Source organism: Lygodium microphyllum, chromosome 1 (assembly GCF_053477565.2).
Source record: "Lygodium microphyllum isolate KBCC chromosome 1, Lygodium_microphyllum_v1.1.10, whole genome shotgun sequence".
In the NCBI taxonomy this organism is placed as follows: Eukaryota; Viridiplantae; Streptophyta; class Polypodiopsida; order Schizaeales; family Lygodiaceae; genus Lygodium; species Lygodium microphyllum.
In genome coordinates this window covers 34,503,355-34,511,378 of record NC_141135.1, presented here as the reverse complement: position 1 = coordinate 34,511,378, position 8,024 = coordinate 34,503,355, and positions in this window count along the sequence as shown.

Here is an 8,024-nt window from a genome sequence, read left to right as displayed (position 1 = left end):
AGCTCTCTCTCTCAACTAAATGCATACATATGAGCTCTCTTTTTGCCCTCTTGGCCTCTCAACCCTTGGTTTTTCACTCTTCTACTCCCCTTCTTCTCTCTTATTCATTGAAGCTCTCTTTTCCCTGTTTTTTCCATGTTTTGGGCTTGCTATTATAGCAGACACCCTACTATCTATTTCTCTATTTTTTAAAATTTTTTCTTACCTATATGCATTCAAATCGCAGGTAACAACTCACACTACTCCAATCTACTTCCCTAAATCCAAAAAACTAGAAAAACTTACTTGCCAAGGAGATCGAATACCTCTTCAACTCCCTCACTTCCTACCTATCTCAAGCACCGGTTTGGGGAAAACCCTACTTCAATGCTCAATTCGGAGCGTGCAAGCACTTAAAGATTGAATCCGCCATTGGTCTTGATAATGGAACCAAAATGTGGGAACCTTCGCTCGACCACCAAGACCCATGAACTGCTTATTGCTTCAAGTGTTTCAAGTCTAATGCTATGGCTATCTCTCACATAGCCATATGCGCTCTCAATCCTATGAGTGTAGTGAGCTTACCTTGATGTTTGATTAAGTAGCCTCCTTCCTCAAGCACTTCGATAGCTCCACGATCTGAGATGTGAGCTCAATCAAGCTCAATCCTCTACCTCTAAGCTCCATCCTTCATAGCCGCACACACGAGACAAGAGAAGAGAAGAGAAGAAGAGAGGAGAAGGAACTTGGATTTTGGTAGACAGTCTAAGTCCTCTAGATCTTCTTTTGTAGTGTCTATGCAGCTAGGTTTGAATGTTGTAATCAAGCATCCCTTGAGAACTTGTTTGTTACTTGTGTAGCTATTAATTCCTCTATAATCCTAGGATGCTCTATGAGAATGAAACTCGGACCCTTCCCATGAGCATGGAAGATATCTAACTATTCTGGCTATGCCCTCATCTAGAAGGCCCAAGTCTAAGCATCCCTAGCTATGAGCAAGAAGGATAAAGGTATTATTGATGTGTTTAAGGCAAGTGATGACACTTTCACCTATGTGAAAACCTATGATCACATGTCTAACTCTAGGATTGAGAGCCTCTTGCAAGAGCAATGCAATCCTAGATGTGATTGGGGTTTTGTGCTACGTATGTACCTAGACATTGTAATTACTCAACTTTTGATTAGGATTTTCTTGAGAGTCAACTTTTGATTTATTTAGGTTGGATGTGGTCTTTGTCTAGTATGATTGTTGTTGTTCAAGTCTAGTATGGATGATGTGGTCTTTGTCTAGACATTATAATTACTCCACTTTTCATTAGGCATTTCTTGAGACTCAACTTTTGATTTCTTTAGGTTGGATGTGATCTTTTTCTAGTATGATTGTTGTTGTTCAAGTCTAGTATGGATAGATGTGGTCTTTGTCTAGTACAATTGTTGCTGTTAAATTTTAGTATGGATGGATAAAGTGGTAGCACTCAATAGTTGTGTCTTTAATGGATTCCGAGTTTGAGAAGGGGTGGCAATCAAAGTTTGGGAAGAGCTTGGAAGGCTGGTAGTTGTTAACAATTGCACTAGATTTCTCTCTGCTTTTGGTTTTGCTAGTTTTGGCAATGAAGCAATAGTCAATGTCTTTATCAGTGCTTGGTGCTACATAGTTGGGACCTTATACAAAACTAGGATTTTCTCAGGTTCTATTCTTTATTGTCACTATTGGTTGTGGTGAGAATACCTACTTTTGTTTTGAGGTTGAGGCAATAGTAGACTATATTGAGTTTGTTGGCACGACATGCTCTTTTTTCTTATATGTGGTCATGTTTTGTTTTTCTTTTTCTTTTTTTGTGGTAGGTTTTGGATTTTTATCTTATGGCTCCTTGATTTTTTTGGTTAGTTATTTTTGTGACTGAGACAGTAGAGCCATACTTGAGGAGGGCAATGTAATCATAACAAATACAAATTTTTTGGATGTTTTGGTAGCTAGATTTATCTATTCCTCCGTAATACCCTTGAGCCTACAGTAAGGCCTTGGGAACCTAGCATGGTTTGGTGCTAATTCATTTTTTCAATTTTTGGGAATCCCCTTCACCTAGATTATATTTGGTGTTGATCCCTTGCTCACACTAGTAAGGTGGTGACCTTTTTGTACATTGAATAATTCTATGAGCAAGGTTTTACCCCTCCACTAAAGGTGATAGTAGCTAAAAATTGAAGATATTGATGTCATCACTTGCTTTGAGGAAAAGAGTGTATCCTTGCTAAAAGTTGTAATGTTAAGTTACATTGGGTAGAGCTTTGTGTATTTGTTGTGGATCATAATCAACCGTGCACTTGGGTTGTCATTTGAATGATCAACCCAAAAGGATTTTTTCCCAACTTCTTTCTATATTATGCAATACATAGAACATTGTGGAGAGGCTTTTAGTATGGATGCACTCAACATCACCTTACACTTTCCTAGTAAGTTGTAAGGTGTACCCTCCTATGGGTTGATTTCGGTAGTGGTCGACATCAGCTAAGGTTTCTTGATTTTGTTCTAATCATCATATGTCACTGTATTGTAATTGGTTCCCTCATCTATTAGAGTATTGATTATGTGCTCTCTTTTCATAATGATCTCAACCCTAAGGAGGTGAGTTGTACTTGTTCATCATCTTGAGTGATCAGTTTTTGTGATCTTCGCAACATGTACAACAATTAGTATTAACATCATAGAAGGCTCATGTAGTGCATGTATAGGCAAGAATACTTCTTGATGCAACTTCCATTGAAGAAATGAAATCAATCCCCTCAGCTTCTCGAGCTTCTAGCTCCACGTTACTTGTTCTAATGATTTGGCATATGTGGAAAGGACTAATACCTCTAAACTTCATCTTCTATTTACGACCTTTTATTGAGTAGAGCAACATCGAGTCACCCTCCCAAAGCCTTGTTATTTGACATATTTGTCAAACTAGGCCTTCCTTTGTGCCTTCTCCAGACTAGTGCATGTGCTACTATGACTTGAGATCCTAACATATGTTCCAACTCAATGAGATAGTTAGTCCAAGCTTCTCTACCCTCTTAGTACTCTTGTATAACAATCCAAAGACCAGGAACAAAGAACTCAATTGGTAAGATTTTACATTTTTCATAAGTCAATTTGGAGAGAGTTTGTCCTATTGTTCTTTTGTAGGTTGTTTGATATGCCTACAAAGATAGCATTAGCTTGTTGTCCCAATCACATCGAGAGGCTAAGATAACCTTTGTTATCATGTTGATTAGGATCTTGTTTTGAGGCTTCATCTTGGCCATTAACTTGAGGATAGTGGAGTGATCATTTCTTATGGATGACCATAAAGGTAGATAGTAAATGAGAAATCGCTTCATTAATGAAATGAGTACACTAGTCACTCACAATCTCTATGGAGTAGCTTAAACTTGAGATCACTTGCTCCTAAAAGAACTTTACCATTGCTCTAGCATCCTTTTTCCAAGTGGCCCTTGCCTTCTCCCATTTTATTAGATAATATATTGTAAAGATTGTGTACTTTGCTTACGAGTACTGGGCTAGAGGACTAATGGTGTGTTTTTCTTGTAAGCTATAATTGGTGTGAGTTCCATCTTATCCATATATACATGCATCTTCATGTGCTAGCACTCATCACAATGCTTCACAAACTTTGTCACATCATAGAAGAGGGTAGACCACCACAACTGAGATTGATGGATTTTTTGTGCAATTATATCTTTGTCAAAGTATCCTCTTGCTACTCACACATGTGCTTCTCTCAAGACTTCATGCATCTCATGCTCTTGTAGATGCACCATCTCAGCAAGCTATCTTGGCTTAGCTGATGCAATTGTATGATGATCAGATCTACTAATTGGATTGTGATTTAATAATGAGGCAATGGAATCATACCTTCTCCATTGGCCAATCAGATATTCATTTTCAAGTACTTCTACTATAGGGTTGGCCCAAGATGGAGTAAGGTCTATTTTGTATAAATTCCTCTCTTGAAATTTTTTTAACAAGCATGCATTAGGAAGATAATTCATAGTACCCTTATTTGCTAACTCTCCCATTAGGTATTCATGACCTATGGTTAGCCATAAAGTGTTGTTTCCCCTTCCTCACAACTACTGAGAAATCAAATTTGAGCAAGAGCAGTAACCATCAAGCTATGCATAAAGTCGCACATGGTTTGGTCACTAGGTAAAGCAAAGCTTGATGATCAATAAACAAGGTTAATAAATAGCAGCAATACTTTTCCAGAAAAAACACCATTGTTAAATCCTCTCTCTTTATAGTGGAGTATTTCATTTAGTATCCATGAGTTGATGACTAGCAAAGCTCATTAGATAATGTAAGTTATGCTCTCTAGATTGGTATAATACTACTTCTACATCAAATTTCAATGCATAAACATGCACATAGAAGGTCATCTTTCAATCTCGGGGTCATAAAATAGAAGGTATTATGAGAGCCATTTTGAGTGTTTCCTAAGTACATTGCATTCCTCGTCCACTCAAAGATGATCAACAATTTGTATGAGGATCGAGCGATCAACACATAGTTCAATATGAATCATCAATAGTACCTTGTGTGATAGAGAAAGCATTGAACTCCCTTGTAAGGTCAACAATCAAAAGTTGGTGGTGATGTTGTTCTTTGAAACTAGGTGCTCTAGGATGGAGCATGGAGCTACTTGTTGCAAAGCAAGCTATTGCAATCATAAGTCTTCCCAATCTCTCTCATGTGTCACACATAGCTATCCCTGCTAAACCCAAAACCTTGGAGAATCCACCACAAAACCACCTTTCTTGTCCAACATTCATAAGAACAAGAGAACATGACTAATCACAATGTAGGGCATATGCCATTCTAGTATCATAAAATTGAACCTGGCATTATGTCAACCCTTACATCTGCAAACGTTTCAATTCCCCTAGGAATCTTGATGAAAGGAAGCCCTACCATATGTCAAGCATTAAAAATTACATGGATGGAACACAACTTACAAGATAACCATGTAATTGAATAGCTAGCTTCTTAGATTCTCCAACTCTAGGAGCCTTAGGGGTGAAGACCTTCTAGAAAGGAAGTAGAGCATTGCATTCTCCTCCTAGTGGAAGCCCTCGGTCACTTCATAAGATACAAAATTATTGATAGAGAAGCTAGAGTGAGAATCATTAACTAAGATGTGCTCCATGAGGGACTCTTAAAAGAGATAGACACACTTGAGAATCCACTATTAACATGGGAAAACCGACATATTGAACTAGTATTTTTCAACTTGATTATTGTTAGATTTAAAGTCCCTCATGTAAGGTGTGTTTGACTATTGTGGCTAGTCAAGATTTTCAATTTGATTCTCAATGTATTTTGTTGTCATGAATGGAGTTTTCTATAAATTATTACTCAGATGTCCTTGGATGTCCAATGCATGACTTATTAAGGACTAGAGTAATGGTCTAGTATTTCTTATAAATAGGAAGGAAATAGTATACATTGATATGGAGACTTTGAGAACCTCTCTCGATGGTCTAGATATGATCTCTAATATGTTGCATGGAGATATCAAGTATCCACACTTGCCTAACAACCTCTTACTAGATACATATAATCCCTTGAGGATGAGCAAGACTAGATGCACTTGCGACTTTGGAATTGTTGTTCACATAGGAATCATAATATCATGAGGCATACAAACACATGAGCTAGCAGGGAGCAAGAGAATCTACATTATGACCATTTATATGATCAAGCATATGGGCTAGGCATCACCCATTGTTGTGGTATTCATCAAGAAGAATGGAAAGATACAAGCATGCATTGACTACAACTAAGTGAGACCATGATCCAATGTTGCACACTTATCACTTGATCAAATGTGTGGTAGTTAAGGAATCTTATAGCTTCTTAAATAGATTTTTTGGTTATAATCAAGTGCAATTCATATGGACAATAGAATGAAAACCACCTTTGCTACTGAATGGGGAGTGTTTAGACTTGTCACTATCTAATGTCTTATGTAAACCATCTTCAAAGAGCTATTGAGGTGATGGCTCAAGGTGTTTGTTGAAGTTTGCTATACCCACTCTAGTTGGAAGGAGCACCTTGAGAAGCTTTGATTAGTCCTCAAGAGGTATGGTGGTCTCAGCTCCCATAAAACTCATTGAAATGCCAATTCTAGGTCAATCATGACATCCAAAAATGGCAATGGATCTCCTATCACCCAATAATCAAAAAGGCATTGGGTGCTTCTTGGAAAAAGCACTAGGTATTACTGATAGTTTGTGCCAAATTATGCCACAATAAGAAGACTATTCTACAAGTTGTTCGTTATCTAGGGAATGGACCATCAACAAATGTCAAGCTTCATACAAAGCACTTAAAATGGCTCTAGTGATTACACCTATCTTATGAGCCCCGAATTGGACAATAACTTTCCATGTATAGATTGACAAATAGTAATTGGAGCACCAATCCAATAAAGATAACATGGACTTCCATGTGAGTTTTTCCAAATAGCTCAAGGTGATAGAAATGAATTATTCAATAATAGAAAGGGAACAATTAGCTATGGTCTACATAATTACAAAGTTGTCCCGCGACTTATTGGCCACACTATTCACCTTTTTTGTAGAGTATCAAGCAATTCTATACTTGGTAAACAAACCTTGTGCTATAGTTTAAATCACTGAATAGGTTTTACTCTTGTTGGAATTTGACTTTTACAAAGGTTTTTTGAGACTTATTGGCCACACTATTCACCTTTTTTGTAGAGTATCAAGCAATTCTATACTTGGTAAACAAACCTTGTGCTATAGTTTAAATCACTGAATAGCTTTTACTCTTGTTGGAATTTGACTTTTTTGTAGTCGTGTAGAAAGGAAAAGAATATTTCATTGCTAATTATATGTCACGCATAAGAAATGGAGAGAAATTGATTGGGATGGATGAAAATCTCCCCATGCTCATTCATTCACAATATAATAGGAAGCTAAAATATTCAAGGTAGACCTAATGCCCCATTGGGCGGATTACATTGTTCACGTCTTCAAAAATGAATTGCTTAACCGACCTATCAAAAAGGTTTGGCCACTTATCTCTTGATAAGACATGACCCTACCAAATGATCACCATTCAATTATATAAGACTAGGGTAGGATAATGTTTTTTGAATATATGTACGTGAGTAGCATGAAGTTGAGAATATGCTACAAGAAGCAAATGAATGGATTGCATGCCACCTTAGGTCATCATGACTCACCCATCTATCTCATTCCATGATTCCCTCTACACCTAAGTCTCGAGACCCAATCCTTGGGCATTCACCAAAAACCACACCAAGCCAGATCAATCACATCCTAACTCCTTGCATCCAAGAGCACACATTTAGTGGACCCATCCATTCTTAGAATATTGTAGGTCATTTTAATTCAAATACTATGCCTAGGAATATTTTGCACTCACCGTTGGGGCGGCCAACCCTATTCGAGGATGTAGTCCATTCTATCAATACTATGAAAATTAGCAAAGATTAAACTACCTATTCAAAAAGATAAAATGGTACTTTCCCTTATTATCACCCACCAATCCTTTAAAAATTGAAGTATAACTTCATGGGACCTACTAGTCTTGCTACACAATATTCCCAAGCTCGCTACATTATTGTGGCCATTGACTATATGACCAAGTGGGAAAAGGCTAGAGCCACTCACAAGAATAATACCCAAACTATAGTAAAATTCTTATGAAATCAAGTATTGTCATGATTTGCTATCCCATTGAGATAGTTAGCTAGTAAAGAACCCACTCCTAAATAGTCATTGAACACCTATTGTCCACATTCCTAGTCCTGCACAAGAAGTGTAGCATGTACTATCCTCAAGAAAAATGCCAAGAATGTTCCACCAATAAAATCCTTATTAGTATGGTAACCAAGCTTATTCTAGTCTCAAGATTAAAGTGGGATCGTAAGCTCATGGCAACATGATATGCTTATCAAAAAACTTATAAGATGGCCAATCCCTACTCTTGGTATTTTGGTGCAAAAATGTTA